Raw genomic sequence first — 18,594 nt, forward strand, 5'->3', positions numbered from 1 at the left:
GCCACCCGACCGAACGCCGCAGGATTTGTTCCCTCCCTGCTCCCTCCCCTGTCAGGCTGTTATCATCCCTGTCCAGACCAGCAGAGCCGCGCTGCGCCAGGGCCGTCCGCACGCAGCGCTGCTAGGAATGCTTCCTCTGCGTTGGCCCCGCAGCACGCCAGAAAATGTGAAGCCGGCCGAAGAAGGAATGAAGCAGTCATGTAGCGGAGCTGCAGACGTGCAGAGCTAGACTGCAGTGCCGCCCGAAGGAGGTGGAAGGGGAGGGAGGGGAAAGAAGGCCTGCAGCACGCCGTTGGGTGACTGGGAGGTGGGAGAGAGCAAACTGCAGCGGGTGGCTGGTGGAGGAGGGGGGAGAGAGGAGAAAATGTGCAGCATGTCAGCAGGTGACTAGCGAGGGGGTGGGGAGCGGGGAAAATGCAGCATGTCAGCGGGTGGCTGGGGGGAGGGGGAAGGGAGAGAAAAAAACCTACAGCATGCTGGCAGGTGGCTTGAGGGGTCAAGGAGAGAGGGAGAGACAGGAGCACTGTTGGGATGAGGGAGTGAGACAGGGTAGGTGGGATGGAGGAATAATTGCTTGATGTGGGGGGAGGGATGGAGAGATGCTGCAAAGGGAAAGAGAGGGAGAATTGTTGGATATGGATGGGATGGGGAGAGGGAGGGAAAGGCTGCATGGGAGTGGTAAAGGACCAGAGAGGAAAAAAAAAGTGTTGGACATGGAAGTGGAAGAAAAGGAGGGAAAGCTGAAAGGGGAAATGTTGGAACATGGCATTTGGAGAGATGCTGTGGGGTGGGTGGGGGGGGGGGGGGAGAGTGAGATGTTAGACCAGGGGCTCAAGGCAGGGAGAGGGAGAAAAGTTAGACATGAAGGTGGAGGAGAGGAGAGGAAAGGAGAGATGCACAAGCGGGGGAGGGGAGAGAGGTATGATGGCTCCAGGGAGAGAAGATGGACAATGGATGGTAGGGAAGAGAGAGAGGAAAATGCTGAACAATGGGGGAGGAGAGAGATGGGACAGGAAGATGCTGGTGGTGGGAGGTAAAATGGATAGGGAGATATCAGGCTACGAGGGTGAGGATGGGAGAAAGAGGGAACAGATGCTGGGGGAGAGGCCCAGGGAGTGGAGATGGCAAGAAAATAAATGAGAGAACAGTGATTACAGGGGTAGAAATATGGTAATGGTGCATAGATTGAAGATGGAAAGGAATGATAGGTTGGGAAAGAGAGAGATGGGGAATGGGAGAGCTAGTGGGTGAAAGGAAATGGAAATGTGATAGATATCTGAAAAATAAAAAGAAGGAAAAGATTTAGAAAGAGGATGAAATTTCAGTGTACAGAGGCAGAAAAGAAAAAAGAAAGAAAGAAACGAGCTAAAATGGAAAGATCAATATTTCAGAGGCAGGTGTAGTAAGGAAATGAAATGACAGGAGAAAAAAGACAAATGGACAGCCGCTTGAAGAATTAGCAGAAGACAGACAGGAAAGCGGGAAAGAGAAATTGGAAACAACATGATGGAAAAATAAAATGTCCAGACAATAAAGGTAGAAAACTAATTTTATTTTTAATGTTTTAATTGGAATATGTTAGCTTTGGGAAATGTGCATAGTGGATGTCTTTTTATCGTGTTAGGTAGAAAAGGAAATGCGCTTTTGTTTTTGTTTTTTTCTCCAGTGTTGCAGTGTATGCTGAGGTTCCCAGTTCAATTTTGTCTATATATTTTTATTTCTAATTTGTGATCCCTTGTTCTGTAATTTGTGAGGGTCTGTCAGTGTGACTGTAACAGCAGATGAAGAGATTGGAGAGGAGAGGGAATTGGGGGAGGGGCTTCTTTTCTGCCCTGGTCACCAGCATGGTTAACAGCAGCCCTGACCCTTGCTGTAGCTAGTGGGGATCCCCAAGCCCTACCAGCTGGGGCTCCCCTCCGAAGCTGGCCAGAGCTGCCCCCCACCGAGCCCAGCAGATGGGGGCAGCATCCTGGAGCCACTGACAACTAAGCGTGTATGGGGTGCTGGCATCAGTGGCTCGAGGAGTTGCTGCTGCCTGCCGGGCTTGGCGGAGAGGAGCCCCAACCATCTCTAGTGGCGGTCCCCAGCTGACAGAGATTGGGGATCTCCATCAGCTAAAGTATTTATATTTTGAGTTGGGAAGTGTGGGGGGAGAGAGATAATTTTGTGCCCACCTACTTTGTGTTCAGGCCCACCCAAAATTGGTTGTCTGGCTATGCCACTGGTTGGGATAGATGGATGGGTAGCTAAACTCAAGGCAAGGTCTTTGAACATTTAAACAAGATATGAATGACTGATCTAAGTTATAGGGTGGGAGGCAAGCTAGTCAGGTGCAGAATGACTGTATAGTCAGTCACCATGGGCCAGATTCTATAAATGGCACTCAAAAATGGTCAGCGGAAAAGATCCGTGCCCTTTGTAGAATAGTACTTAAGCACCAATCTCGTGCCTAACGTTTAGCACCAGACTTATGCTTGATTAAATCTGGTTTAAATGCTGGCACTCAAGTTGGGAGTGCTGAGCCATTATTCTATATGGACACATGCAATTTTTCAGAATGCCCCTGCCATGTCTATGACCCTCCCATAATCATGCTCCCTTTTGGGTTGCACGCCATTGGAGTTTGGTATTCTGCATTACAGAATAGCATGCAGCCTGATGCATATGCAAATTCTAATTGTAGCCAATTAACATCAATAATTGGTTGCTGGCACCCAATTATTGATGTTTAGTGGCTTGTTAAGCTATTAAGTTGCTCATGCATCTTGGCAGTGCACCCAAATTTCAACATCCAACTTCAAGTGCCATATATATAGAATTCAGGGGCATATGTATTAAAGGCTTGAGAGAAAAGCCAGGTTTTCATCTGCTTTCTGAAGTAGAGGTAGTAAGTTCCAGAGTGTGGGAGCTACTCCTCTGAAGGCTTGCTGGTGGGTATCACACCATACAATTTCTTTTGATGAGGGTACAGATAGTGATGCTCCTTGAGAGGACCTTAAGGGTATCAACTTGAAAATCAAACAGAGTTTTAAATTTAGCTTTGTACGGTACTAGTAGCCAGTGTACTTTTTTGCAGGAAGGGTGTGATGTGGTCATGTACTAGTAGCCAGTGTAGTTTTTGCAGGAAGGGTGTGATGTGGTCATGCCATTTGCAGCCTTCTATCAGTTGTGCTGCAGCATTCTGAAGTAGTTCAGAATGCTGCAGCACAACTGATAGAAGGCTGCAAATGGCATGACCACATCACACCCTTCCTGCAAAAACTACACTGGCTACTAGTGCATGACTACATCACACCCTTCCTGCAAAAATGTACACTGGCTACTAGTACCATACAAAGCTAAGTAGTTGGAGCTGTTGCAAACTTTTTTTTCATTTGAAGAGTGTACAGGCATTACATCAGTCTAGTCATGACATTATCATGGCATGGACAACAATCTTAGAAGAGGGTGGAATGATGTGAGGGACATGGGCGGTGTTGCGTTCTCGAGGGCCTTGGCATTCTGTCAGGTCCTTGAGGCAGGACTGGAGTTCATGAGCCCTTGGGCCACTGCCGAGGAGCGGCAGCGGCAGGCAAGACCACCTCGGGACTGAAAACACAGAAGAGCAGTACTGGAACTCTGGACTGGAGTAGGACAAGGCAGGCAACTAGAACAGATGAGACAGGAACAGCTTCACCTGCACCTAGCCACCGTTCCTCCGGAGTTGAGCTCCGAAGTGCAGGTGGCCGGCAGGACTTGCAGGATAAGGCAGGAACTGAAGATCAAGAGGACCCACCCTGGGTCTGGGATACACAAGGGTGACAGGGCATGGAACTAGACTCAGACAGTATGCTGCTGCACAGCCACTAGCAAGACCCAGAAGACAGAACAAGGAACACAAGGCATACAGAAGCTAGCAGGAGCAAGGACTAGGTTAGCAACACACTAGGCAGAATGGGGATCCGGGAATACCCACAGGGTAATCCCTCTAGCTAGGTGGAGACAGGATACAGGAATAATCACCCAGGAAAACACACTAACCAGACAGATACAGGATTCAGGATATCCCCTCAGGATATACAAGCAGGGTAGACACACAGGCTAGGCAAGGCAGGGTTCAGGGTAAAGAGAGCAAACCAGGAATAACAGGCCAAGGGTCTTGGGCAGGCAGCACAGCAAACAGAGTAACCAGGAAGAACAGGCCAAGGGTCTGAAGCCACAGGCGTTCCACACACTGACTGGGAACTCACAAAGGCTGAGGCTTCGCATACAGACAGAGAACAAACCCGGACAAAGGCTTCACACCAACCCAGGGTAAGCCAGGAACAGAGGCTTCACCCCAACACAGGGTAAGCCTGGAGCAGAGGCTTCACCCCAAACACAGGGTAAGCCAGGAACAGAGGCTTCACCCCAAACAGAGGGTAAGCCAGGAAGGACCCGCAGTCCACAGACAGACAGTGGCAGGAAAGACCCCCCACGGAAGGACAACAGAGACACAGAAAGAAACTGGGCTGGAACCCAGAGAGAGGCTAAGCAGTAGTGCAGCAGACACTTACTAACCTGACCTAGCCTAAGAGCATAACACTTATGCAAAGGCCCTGACTTCCAGCACAGCACTTCCTTATGAAGGCTCTCACTGATGAGTCACCAGCAGTAGGACAGAAGCAGGAAGTACACTGACCCAAAATAGAGGCTTGACACACATAGGAAGTGAGCCCACAGGAAAGACAAGCAGGAGCCATCTTGGAAGCTGGCACAGAGCTGGTGGCAGCCATCTTAGATGCTGGCTCCCTAGAGAGGCATAGCCCACACAGGTGAGGTCTAGTGAAGCAATCAGCACAGAGACTAGAGACAAGACAAACACAAACACAGACAGAAGCCAGCAGAGCTGCTGACCCCCAGAAAGAAGGTAAGGCTGAGGGTGGTCACGGCCACAGACGTGACAGGCGGTCAGGGCATTCCCTTAAAATGTACATAGTATTATAGAATTCGGGGGATACACACCTAACTTACACATCGGGATTTATATCTGGTTTCAGTTGATGTAAATGCTCATTCCCAAAGTTGGGCACCGGCATTATATTCTATTCTATAAAGGACATCCATCCTAGAGCACCCTTTATAGAATGCAGATCAGTGCTGATTTTTGAGCAGCATTTACTGATTCTAGCCATAGGCGTAGACTGGGGGGGGGGGGCGAGGGGGGGGGGCAATGCCCCCCAAACGACGCAACGTGCCACCGCGCGATTAGTTAAAAAAAAAAAAAAAAAAACACATGCAGGCACGCGCTCCTCTCGGTCCGCTTGGCTTACCTGCCCTCTCTATCTGCATCCCGCCTTCCTCTGACGTCATTTCCTTTCGGGCGGGACGCAGACAGAGAGGGCAGGGAAGCCAAGCGGACGGAGAGGAGCGTGTCGTCTACCCCTCTCTCTTCCTCCCTCCCTCCGGCGCAGGCAGCAGTCTTCCAGCGTTCCTGGCAGCGGTAGCGTTGTACACGCTGCCTTTGGCTCTGCCCCGAAGCCTTCTCTTCAAGTTCCTGTTCCCGCATAGGTGGGAACAGGAACTTGAAGAGAAGGCTTCCGGGGCAGACCGAAGGCAGCGTGTACATCGCTACCGCTGCCAGGAACGCTGGAAAAGCTGAAGACTGTTGCCTGCACCGGAGGGAGGGAGGAAGCGAGGGGGGTAAACGGAGTCACCATCTTGGACCTCGGGGGGGGGGGAGCAGAGGGAAGGAGCAAGAGATGGATGGGACTGGGAGGGGTGGGAAGCAGAGGGAAGGAGCAAGAAATGAATGGGACTGGGAGGGGTGGGAAGCAGAGGGAAGGAGCAGGAAATGAATGGGACTGGGAGGGGTGGGAAGCAGAGGGAAGGAGCAAGAGATGGATGGGACTGGGAGGGGTGGGAAGCAGAGGGAAGGAGCAAAAGATGGATGGGACTGGGAGGGGTGGGAAGCAGAGGGAAGGAGCAGGAGATGAATGGGACTGGGAGGGGTGGGAAGCAGAGGGAAGGAGCAAGAGATGGATGGGACTGGGAGGGGTGGGAAGCAGAGGGAAGGAGCAAGAAATGAATGGGACTGGGAGGGGTGGGAAGCAGAGGGAAGGAGCAGGAGATGGATGGGACCGGGAGGGGTGGGAAGGAGCAGGAGATGAATGGGACTGGGAGGGGTGGGAGCAGAGGGAAGGAGCAGGAGATGAATGGGACTGGGAGGGGTGGGGAGCAGAGGGAAGGAGCAGGAGATGAATGGGACTGGGAGGGGTGGGAAGCAGAGGGAAGGAGCAGAAGATGGATGGGACTGGGTGGGGTGGGAAGCAGAGGGAAGGAGCAGGAGATGGATGGGACTGGGTGGGGTGGGAAGCAGAGGGAAGGAGCAGGAGATGAATGGGACTGGGAGGGGTGGGAAGCAGAGGGAAGGAGCAAGAGATGGATGGGACTGCGAGGGGTGGGGAGCAGAGGGATGGACCAGGAGATGGATGGGATTGGGAGAGGTCAGGCACAGCAGAGGGAAGGAGCAGAAGATGGATGGGACGGAGGGATGGTGAGCAGAGGGAAGGAACAGAAGATGGATGGAACTGGGAGGGTTGGGGAGCAGAGGGAAGGAGCAAGAGATGGATGGGACTGGGAGGGTGGGGAGCAGAGGGAAGCCTACTGGAAAGAAGACACTGCATAAAACAGAAGACACTGGGATCAAAGCGAATAGAAAAACTAAATGATCAGACAACAAAGGTAAATAAAAGTATTTTATTCATAATTTATTAATTGAAATGTGTCAGCTTTTTGAAATGTGCATCTGTGATATTTTGCCTGTAAATTTCATTTCCTTCCTCCATATTAGCATATTATTTGCATATTTATATATGCAAATGATATGCTAATATGCTCCGCCCATTCTTTGCCCCCCCCAAATGAAACAGTCAAACTACGCCTATGATTCTAGCCCATGGTGGGTAGCCAACAGTGGCAGCAATAAAGACAAGTTGTGTCTGGCTTTCTTTGAAGACCATCCCTCTGCCATATCCCACCATTAATTATGCAATTTCCTGTGGGCAGGGTGCGGTAGAAGGAAGGTCTCTGGAGCTGGCCAGAAACAACCTGTCTTGATCACTATCACTGCTGCTGATGGTGACCCATTGTAAATTTGGAAGACTATGGGAGGGATGCAGGGAGACATGCTGAAACCATGAGAAGGGGGGACATAAGCCACTCCTATGTGGAGGGGGGAGGAGGAGAGGTGCTGAACTCGGGGGAAGAGGGGAAGGAGGGGAGAGAGATACTGGACTGGGAAAGAGAGGCAGAGAAGGGGAAAGATTCTAGACTGAGGAGGGAGTGGAAGCAGATTGAGGAGAGAGAGAGAGAGAGAGAGAGAGAGAGAGAGAGAGAGAGAGAGAGAGAGAGAGAATATATGAATGTCCAGACCTGGAGCAGGAGAGTGGGGGGAAAGATGTCTGACCAACAGAGAGAGGGAGGAAGGAAGGGAGAGAAAGATGCTGCACTGCTGGAAATATGGGTGGCAGGAGACAGAGAGGGAAAGATACTGGTCTGGAATGGGGGTTGTGTGAGGCAGGGGTGTAGCCAGACACCTAATTTTGGGTGGGCCTGGGACCAAAATGGGTGGGCAGAGGAATCCTGCCCCATCCCACAGGTGATTTGGTCTCTCCTTCTCTCACCTGCATGCCATATGGTCTCTCAAACACCCCCCCCCCCCACCCCACATACCTTTTAAATAGCAGATTTTCATTGTCAGCGAGCAGCAGCTAATACACACTGCTCCTGTTGCCCCCCACAACCTTCCCACTGATGCAACTTCCTGTTTCCGCATAGGTGGGAATACATCAGAGGGAAGGCTGTGGGGCCGAAGCAAGCAGTATGTATCAGTCACTGCTTGCTGCGGGCGAAGTTCTGCTATTTACAAGATATGCAGGAGGGACAATTGTTGGGAGTTTTCAGTTGGTGGGGCTTGTGAATCCCTGCCAGCCACATCATAGGTGTGCTACTACTGGGTGGGCCTGAACCCTAAGTGGGTGGGCTCGGGCCCACCCGGGCCCACCCTTGGCTACGCCACTGGTGTGAGGAAGGGAAGAGAGAAAGGAGAAGCTGAACATGAGAAGGGACAGGGACACAGCAAAAAGATACTGAGCATAGAGTGATCATAGAGACAGGAACTTAGCGGTGTAATGCTTGACAAGGGAAGGAACAGATACACTGAGGGGAGATTCTGGACAGAGCAAGATAGGGACAAAGAGGGGAGATGCTCAATATGGGGGGAGTGGAGAATAGGGACACTGAGAGGGCAGATGTTGAACATAGGGAGAGTATAGAAACAGGGATTCAGAGGGGAGATTCTGGACAGAACAGATAGGGATACAGAGGGAAGATGAATGGTGGACATGGAGAGAGAAGAAATCTTAAATGGACAAGAGTTAGGAAAAAAATACACATACACATAGGAAAGCAGAAAAAAGCCATTGGGACCAAAGCAAATGGGGAAAAATGGTATTTTATTCAGAATTAATTGAAATATGTCAGAATTGGGAATTTCTCTGCTTTTGCTGTGCATGCAGAGTGACTTCTTGAGGTTTTCTGTTCTGCTTTTGCCTTATCTCTATTACTGATCTGTGGTCTTTTGTTTCATATTTATTGAGGGTCTGTGTTTTGCACATGTGACCAAGGTGTGATATTTTGCTAGCATGTAGTTTCTGTGTGGACATCTGTAGCAGTCTCATTTGTTGTGTTTTCTTACTAGGTGGTGTACTGTTATGGCCCTGGTGTAATATTTACAGTGCTGCCTTTTCATGAATAACGTTATTGTTCTCTGAGTCCTGGGAGTTAGTGCTGCTGTTTCTCCAGTGTTGCATTGCATTCAGACTTCTCAGTGCTCCTATGTCTAGTTATTGGTAGCTTATTCTGCATTGGAGGCTGACTGTATTCTACAGGAGTGATAGAAGTGAGGTATTCTGCAGGTGTTTAGTTTCTGTATAGGGATCACTTGTTATGCTTTTTTTCCAGTAGGAAGAATATTGATATTTCTGGGTCTTTTTATAGGTAGGATTTTTGCTGTTTCAGTTCCAGACATTAATGCTGATTTATTATGATATATTTTATTTATAGGTTTGACATGTGTTTGTCTTTTGTAAGGTTTGGTTGCAGGAGCTCTGAAGGGATTACTCCCTCCACCCTGGCCCCCACTACCTTGGGAAACGTGGAGGGGCATAATCGAACGGAAACGCCTATCTCCATGGGCGTTTATCTCCGAGAACGGGTCTGTGAAGGGGCGGGCCGAACCAAATTTTCAAAAAAATGGACGTTTTTGAGCTGGGCGTTTGTTTTTTTTAGCGATAATGGAAACTAAAAACGCCCAGCTCAAAAACGTCCTAATCCGAGCCATTTGGTCATGGGAGGGGCCACGATTCATAGTACACTTGCCCCCCTGATATGCCAGGACACCAACTGGGCACCCTAGGTCAGTGCGGTGGACTTCAGAAAAAGCTCCCACATGCATAGCTCCCTTACCACGGGTGCTGAGCTCCCAACCCCCTCCCCCAAAACCCACTACCCACAAATGTACAACACTACCATAGCTCTTAGGGGTGAAGGGGGCACCTACCTGTGGGTACAGTGGGCTTTGGAGGCCTCCCATTTACCAGCACAAGTGTTACAAGTGGGGGGGGGATGAGCCTGGGGCCACCTGGCTGAAGTGCACTGCGGTACCCACTAAAAGTGCTCCAGGGACCTGCATACACGCAGGCCTCTAGGACTTGTTGCTGCTATATAACATTGGCACACCAGTTGACACCTGAAGACTAATCTCTCCGAAAACGTCCTTTATTGGAATAACCGCCTTTACTCACAGTTACCTGCAGATCAGAGGTGTGCCCCACTGGCAACGAGTCTCCCTGGTACTGAGATGAGCAGTAGGTCAGAGCCGGCAGAATGCTGATTATCAGCTAAAGATGCCCATCTCTCCTCGGCTGATAATAACGCCCTATTTCTGCCTCCACCACGCCTCCGACACGCCCCCGTCAACTTTATTTGTTTCCGCGACGGAGTGCAGTTGGAAACACCCAAAATCGGCTTTCGATTATACTGATTTGGGTGCCTTTGCGAGACAAACGTCTATCTCCCGATTTAGGTCGCACTATAGGCGTTTTTCTCTTTCGAAAATAAGCTGGATAGTGTTGTGGAGGGGCATAATCAAATGGCGCTGGCCATCTATATGGGTAGCCATTTATATGGCCGGCGCCGCACAGTGGTCCCGAACCGTATTATCGAAAAAGATGGCCGGGCATCTTTCATTTCGATAATACGATTCGGGCCGGCCAAATGTCAGAGACGGCTGGGTTTGAGATGGCCGGCATCGGTTTTCGCCGATAATGGAAGCCGAGGCCAGTCACCTCAAACCCGGCCAAATCCAAGGCATTTGGTCATGGGAGGAGCCAGCATTTGTAGTGCATTGGTCCCCCTTACATGCCAGGACACCAACCGGGCACCCTAGGGGGCACTGCAGTGGACGTCATTAATTGCTCCCAGGTGCATACCTCCCTTACCTTCTGTGCTGAGCCCCCCAAATCCCCCCCAAAACCCACTACCCACAACTGTACAACACTACCATAGCCCTATGGGGTGAAGGGGGGCACCTACATGTGGGTACAGTGGGTTTTGGGGGGGGGGGTTGGAGGGCTCCTATTTACCACCACAAGTGTAACAGGTGGGGGGGATGGGCCTATGTACACCTGCCTGACGTACACTGCACCCCCAAAAACCTGTTCCAGGGACCTGCATACTGCTGTCACGGAGATGGGTATGACATTTCAGGCTGGCATAGAGGCTGGCAAAAAATGATTTTTTTTGGGGTGGGAGGGGGTTGGTGACCACTGGGGGAATAAGAGGAGGTCATTCCCGATTCCCTCCGGTGGTCATCTGCTCAGTTGGGGCACTTTTTTGAGACTTGGTCCTAAAAATAAATGGACCAAGTGAAGCCGGCGAAATGCTCCTCAGAGCCAGCCTTCCATTTTTTCCATTATCGGCCGAAGCCGGACATCTCGTAACCACGCCCCCATCTCACCTTCCATACCCTGCCGAAACGCCCTCGATTATACCGATTTTGCCGGCTTCAGGAGATGGCCGGCCATCTCCCGATTTGTGTCAGAAGATGGCTGGCCTTCTTGTTCGAAAATAAGCTGGATAGTGGCACATTTTAATTTTTCTGCCCAGGACTACATCACTGTCCCATAGTTATTTATTTATTTATTTGTTTGTTGCATTTGTATCCCACATTTTCTCACCTTTTTGCAGGCTCAATGTAGCTTACAGTATGCCGTAGTGGTGATCGTCATTTCCGGAATGAGAAATACAAATTGGTATTGCATTAAGTTCATAAATGGTAGAGTAAATTATGGAGTAGGTTAGATAATCAGTTCATTTCCGATGTGAGAAATAAGGTGGTAGTGTGTTAAGCATTAGAGGCAAAAAAACATAGTAAAAAATTTTTTCGGTATATTAAAAGCAGGAAGCCGGCAAAAGAATCGGTTGGGCCGCTGGATGACGGAGGGGTAAAAGGGGCGATCAAGGAAGACAAAGACGTAGCGGAGAGACTGAATGAATTCTTTGCTTCGGTCTTTACCAAGGAAGATTTGGGTGGGATACCGGTGTCGGAAATGGTATTTCAAGCGGACGAGTCAGAGAAACTTACTGACTTCACGGTAAACCTGGAGGACGTAATGGGGCAGTTCGGCAAACTGAAGAGTAGCAAATCTCCTGGACCGGATGGTATTCATCCTAGAGTACTGATAGAACTGAAAAATGAGCTTCCAGAGCTACTGCTAGTGATATGCAACTTATCCTTAAAATCGAGCATGGTACTGGAAGATTGGAGGGTGGCCAATGTAACGCCCATTTTTAAAAAAGGCTCCAGGGGAGATCCGGGAAATTATAGACCGGTGAGTCTGACGTCGGTGCCAGGGAAAATGGTAGAGGCTATTATTAAAAACAAAATTACAGAGCACATCCGAGGACATGGATTACTGAGACCGAGTCAGCACGGCTTTTGTGTGGGGAAATCTTGCCTGACCAATTTACTTCAATTCTTTGAAGGAGTAAACAAACATGTGGACAAAGGGGAGCCGGTTGATATTGTGTATCTGGATTTTCAAAAGGCGTTTGACAAGGTACCTCATGAAAGGCTACAGAGGAAATTGGAGGGTCATGGGATAGGAGGAAATGTCCTATTGTGGATTAAAAACTGGTTGAAGGATAGGAAACAGAGAGTGGGGTTAAATGGGCAGTATTCACAATGGAGAAGGGTAGTTAGTGGGGTTCCTCAGGGGTCTGTGCTAGGACTGCTGCTTTTTAATATATTTATAAATGATTTAGAGATGGGAGTAATTAGCGAGGTAATTAAATTTGCTGATGACACAAAGTTATTCAAACTTGTTAACTCGCAACAGGATTGTGAAAAATTACACGAGGACCTTACGAGACTGGGAGACTGGGCGGCTAAATGGCAGATGACGTTTAATGTGAGCAAGTGCAAGGTGATGCATGTGGGAAAAAAGAACCCGAATTATAGCTACGTCATGCAAGGTTCCACGTTAGGAGTTACGGACCAAGAAAGGGATCTGGGTGTCGTCGTCGATAACACACTGAAACCTTCTGCTCAGTGTGCTGCTGCGGCTAGGAAAGCAAATAGAATGTTGGGTATTATTAGGAAAGGTATGGAAAACAGGTGTGAGGATGTTATAATGCCGTTGTATTGCTCCATGGTGCGACTGCACCTTGAGTATTGTGTTCAATTCTGGTCGCCGCATCTCAAGAAAGATATGGTAGAATTGGAAAAGGTGCAGCGAAGGGCGACTAAAAAGATAGCGGGAATGGGACGACTTCCCTATGAAGAAAGACTAAGGAGGCTAGAGCTATTCAGCTTGGAGAAGAGACGGCTGAGGGGAGACATGATAGAGGTATATAAAATACTGAGTGGAGTGGAACAGGTGGATGTGAAGCGTCTGTTCACGCTTTCCAAAAATACTAGGACTAGGGGGCATGCGATGAAACTACAGTGTAGTAAATTTAAAACAAATCGGAGAAAATTTTTCTTCACCCAACGTGTAATTAAACTCTGGAATTAATTGCCGGAAAATGTGGTGAAGGCGGTTAGCTTAGCAGAGTTTAAAAAGGGGTTGGACGGTTTCCTAATGGACAAGTCCATAAACCGCTACTAAACGGACTTGGAAAAATCCAAAATCCCAGGAATAACATGTATAGAATGTTTGTACGTTTGGGAAGCTTGCCAGGTGCCCTTGGCCTGGATTGGCCACTGTCGTGGACAAGATGCTGGGCTCGATGGACCCTTGGTCTTTTCCCAGTATGGCATTACTTATGTACTTATGTTTGTGACAGAGTGACTGAAGCAGTCAGGTATAGAGAGTTCGGTTATGTCTAGTTCTGGAAGATTTTAGTTGTCTGGTATTTAGGATGGATCATTGTGGTATGCCTTTTTGAACTGGTTGGTTTTTAGTTATTTTCGGAAGATTGTTAGTTCATGCGTTGTTTTTATGGCATTTGGTAGTACATTCCATAGTTGCGTGCTAATGTAGGAAAAGCTGGATGCATATGTTGATTTATATTTAAGTCCTTTGCAACTGGGGTAGTGGAGATTCAGGAATATGCGTGCTGACCTTTTTGTGTTCCTGGTTGGTAAGTCTGTGAGGTCAGACATATATACTGGGGCCTCACCGTGAATGATTTTATGGACCAGGGTACAGATTATGAACACAATTTGTTCTTTAAGTGGGAGCCAGTGTAGTTTTTCTCTTAGGGGGTTGGCGCTTTTGAATTTCGCTTTTCCAAATATGAGTCTGGCTGCCGTGTTTTGGCAGTTTGGAGTTTCTTAATGATTTGTTCTTTGCAACTGGCGTAGATGGCATTACAGTAATCTAGGTGGCTTAGCACCATTTATTGTACCAAGCTGCGGAATATTTCTCTTGGGAAGAAAGGTTTTACTCTTTTGAGTTTCCACATTGAGTGGAACATTTTCTTTGTTGTATTTTTCGCAAAAGGATCTCATATATATTGTGAACAATCTATAGTGCTGGGACGAAGAAAGGGGAGTTACTGTTCCTTTAAAAGTCAGCGTCCTTCCTCATTCTGCCCTGCTAAGCGAGCAGTTCACCCTCTGGTGGCCAAACCACCGGTGACATTTCTAGTTCAGGGGAAAAACTACTCTCCCCAGAAGCCATTACAGAGTCAGTTGGACTCCCAGGAGGGGGAGGGAAAAGTGAATGATTGGGAGATGAGTTCTGAGCCAGAGAATGAGATACAGCCGGGGGAAATGAGGAAGGAGGAAGAGATGGAATGCAATAAAGAGGAAGTGGGGGAAGAAGAGGAGGAGGAGTGTATGGAAGTGGCTGGTTTGGCTCAGACTCGGGGAGAAAAGGTAAAACTTTTGTGGCCTCTGTACTGCCAAGACTGTGGATGTTCGAGGAGGCTAAAGTGAGTCAGTGGAGAGGAGGCTGGTGGAAACAACTAACCCGGAAACTGTCTGCTTATAAAAGATAGTGCTGTGGGGTTAGCAGAGTCAGCAACTGTCATGTGGAAAATAGGACTGAACTTTGTTGGAAATAATGACTGTTAATGATAAGCTGAACTATTCATGCTGGAGGAACTGATGCAAGTCACAGCTAATACTGTGTTTAAACAGCTTGAACAATAAAGCCTTGGATTTTTCTAAGAACTTTGAGTGTGTTAGAGTCTCTGGAAGCGGGTGGAGAAAGAAACTAAGGGCTATACTGACCCTGACCAACGGAGGGAGAGACTGGGTGAGAGGAAGCCAGTCTGATCCAGGAGGTGTACAGGAGAGCTCAGCTCATGAGAATCAGCTGAAGCTAAGCACTACTACTACTACTACTACTATTAAACATTTCTATAGCGCTACTAGACTTACGCAGCGCTGTACAAATTAACATGAAAAGACAGTCCCTGCTCAACAGAGCTTACAATCTAAATTGGACAGACGAACAGACAGCTAGGGGTGGGGAAATTGCAATGGTAGGGGTGATAAGTGAGGGTGTTGAGTAAGAGAGTCATGGTTAGGAGTCGAAAGCAGTAGCAAAGAGGTGGGCTTTAAGCCTAGACTTGAAGACAGCCAGAGACTGAGCCTGACATACTGGCTCAGGGAGTCTATTCCAGGCATAGGGAGCAGCGAGATAGAAGGAACGGAGCTGGGAGTTAGCAGTGGGGGAGAAGGGGGACGACAGGAGACATTTACCCAGCGAACGGAGTTCACGGGGAGGAGTGTAGGGAGAGATGAGAGCGGAAAGGTACTGAGAAGCTGCGGAGTGGATGCACTTGTAGGTCAAAAGGAGAAGCAGGGACAGCCTTGGTCCCATCTGGAAGGGTGACCCAGTTACAATATTCATTATGGATATCCTGAAAATCTGACTGGCTTGTGGCACTCGAAGAACTGGAGTTTCCTTGTTCAAGCACCTGTTATGATAATTTTCATAGGCTGGGTTGCTGTTGCTTGAGTGCTGCTACCTGAGGGGGGATTTTATATATATAGCACTGAAAATTAGGTGCTGAAAAGACCTGTTCCTATTCTATGAAGGGCACCTGACCATTATAGAACTGGCATAGTGTGCAGGGCACACCTAACTTCCTGTGCTGGACTTATGCCTGATAGAAACAGGTGTAAGCCTGGATCGGGCGACTGGATCAGGCGACCCTCAGGGGGAGGAATGCTGGTTTCGGTCTAACCCCTGGTAAGCCTTTTCCTCAGCTGAGAGGTGCCCAGCTCTACCACCGGCTGCCTTTCAGGTGCTGTAGAGGACTTGCAGCTCATCTGCATATCCTTTCAGCCTTCTCTGGGGTGACTCCCAGGTCCGCTCCGATCCACATCTATTTTTCTCCCAGTTACTCTATCTGTTGCTTAACACCTCAGTCACAACTCATGGCCCCTATACACATTCTTTTCCTTGCCCTGTCCCTTCCTAATCTTTTCCCCCTCCCCCTACCAGTGTCTACCGCAGGAACTCACTGCCCATCCATGTCCTCTCCCATTCTGCTCACTACTACAATACCCTACCCACCCCCCGTCCTTCACCACCTCACCATCTCTCCTATCCCCCTCCTCCTTCCTAGCTCTCAACCTTCATCACTTCCTTCCTGCCATTAACCCATCCCGATTCCTCCTAAACGCATCCTGTCTTCGTCGCCTTCGTCGCCCTATCTCCCCCACCCTCCTCCGCACTCTCTTGCTCCTTCTCCTGCTATCCGCGGGAGACATCAATCCCAATCCAGGTCCCCACATCTGTCCTCGTCCTATCCATGCAAATGATTCCGGGATGTCTCCAATCTCATCTCTATTCCCCTCCCACCACCCTCTTCCCTCCCCTTCTCGTGTGCCCTGTGGAATGCCCGCTCGGTCTGCAACAAATTTTCCTTCACCCACGATCTCTTCATCTCCCGTTCCCTCCAACTGCTGACCCTAACTGAAACCTGGCTCACCCCCGACAACTCTGCCTCAGTCGTGGCCCTGTGCCATGGAGGTTATCTTTTCTCCCACACTCCCCGCCCAGTTGGCCGCGGAGGAGGAGTCGGGTTTCTACTTTCGCCCTCCTGTAGTTTTCAACCCCTCCTCCTACCGCAGTCTCACTGCTTCTCATCCTTTGAAGTTCACTCCATCCGTCTATTCTACCCGCTGCCACTCAGAATTGCAGTAATTTACCGCCCCCAGATAAGTCCTTCCTTTCCTTCCTTACCGACTTCGATGCCTGACTCTCTGGTTTTCTTGAACCCTCATCTCCGTCCCTCATTCTTGGAGACTTTAACATACATGCTGATGACCCATCCGACTCCTATGCTTCTCAGTTCCTCACTCTGACATCCTCCTTCAACCTCCAGCTGAGCTCCACCACCCTTACTCACCAAACTGGCCATTGTCTTGACCTCATCCTCTCCTCTACCTGCTCACCCTCCAATTTCTGCGCCTCTGCTCTTCCTCTCTCAGATCATCACTGATCACCTTCACACTTCATCACCCTCCCCCTCAGTCCCGCCCAACACTAACCACTACTTTCAGGAATCTCCAGGCTGTCGACCCTCCCACCTTATCCTCTTGTATCTCTAATCTCCTCCCTTCCATCATGTTCTCCGAGTCTGTCAACAAGGCTGTCTCTGCTTACACTCTCTCCACTGCTCTGGACACACTTGCACCATCCATCTCCTGTCCCACAAGGCGTATTAATCCCCAGCCCTGGCTGACCCCTTGCATCTGATACCTTCGCTCCTGCGCCCGATCTGCCGAATGCCTCTGGAGGAAATCTCGCACCCATACCGACTTCATTCATTACAAATTCATGCTATCCTCCTTCCAGTCCTCCCTATTCCTTGCCAAACAGGACTATTACACCCAATTGACTAATTCTCTCGGCTCCAACCCTCGTCGTCTCTTTGCCACCCTTAACTCCCTCCTCAAAGTGCCCTCTGCTCCCCCCCTCACTCTCTCCTCAATCACTAGCTGACTACTTCCGTGACAAGGTGTAGAAGATCAACCTCGAATTCACTACCAAGCCACCTCCTCCTCTTCACCCTTTAACACACTCCCTCAACCAACCAACCCAGGCCTCCTTCTCCTCTTTTCCTGATATCACCGAGGAGGAAACCGCCCACCTTCTTTCCTCCTCGAAATGCACCATCTATTCCTCTGATCCCATCCCCACCAACTTACTTAACACCATCTCTCCTACTGTCACCCCCCCCCCCCCATCTGTCATATCCTCAACCTCTCTCTCTCCACTGCAACTGTCCCTGACACCTTCAAGCATGCTGTTGTCACACCACTTCTCAAAAAACCATCACTAGACCCTACCTGTCCTTCCAATTACTGCCCCATCTCCCTCCTACCCTTCCTCTCCAAGATACTTGAACGCGCTGTTCACAGCCGCTGCCTTGATTTTCTCTCCTCTCATGCCATCCTCGATCCGCTTCAATCCGGTTTTCGCCCTCTACACTCGACAGAAACGGCACTCACTAAAGTCTGTAATGACCTGTTCCTTGCCAAATCCAAAGGTCACTACTCCATCCTCATCCTCCTCGACCTATCCGCCGCTTTTGACACTGTCAATCATAATTTACTTCTTGCTGCACTATCCTCATTTGGGTTCCAGGGCTCTGTCCTCTCCTGGTTCTCCTCTTATCTCTCCCACCGTACCTTCAGAGTACATTCTCATGGATCTTCCTCCACCCCCATCCCGCTCTCTGTTGGAGTTCCTCAGGGATCTGTCCTTGGACCCCTTCTTTTTTCAATCTACACCTCTTCCCTGGGCTGGTTGATCTTATCTCATAGTTTCCAATACCATCTTTATGCTGATGACACCCAGCTTTACCTCTCCACATCAGAAATCACTGCTGAAACCCAGGCCAAAGTATCAGCCTGCTTATCCGACATTGCTGCCTGGATGTCCAACCGCCACCTGAAACTGAACATGGCCAAGACCGAGCTCATTGTCTTTCCACCCAAATCCACTTCTCCTCTCCTTCCACTCTCTATCTCAGTCGATGGCACCCTCATCCTCCCCGTATCATCTGCCCGCAACCTCGGAGTCATCTTCGACTCCTCCCTCTCCC

The sequence above is a fragment of the Microcaecilia unicolor genome, chromosome 2, assembly GCF_901765095.1.
Source record: "Microcaecilia unicolor chromosome 2, aMicUni1.1, whole genome shotgun sequence".
Lineage (NCBI taxonomy): Eukaryota > Metazoa > Chordata > Amphibia > Gymnophiona > Siphonopidae > Microcaecilia > Microcaecilia unicolor.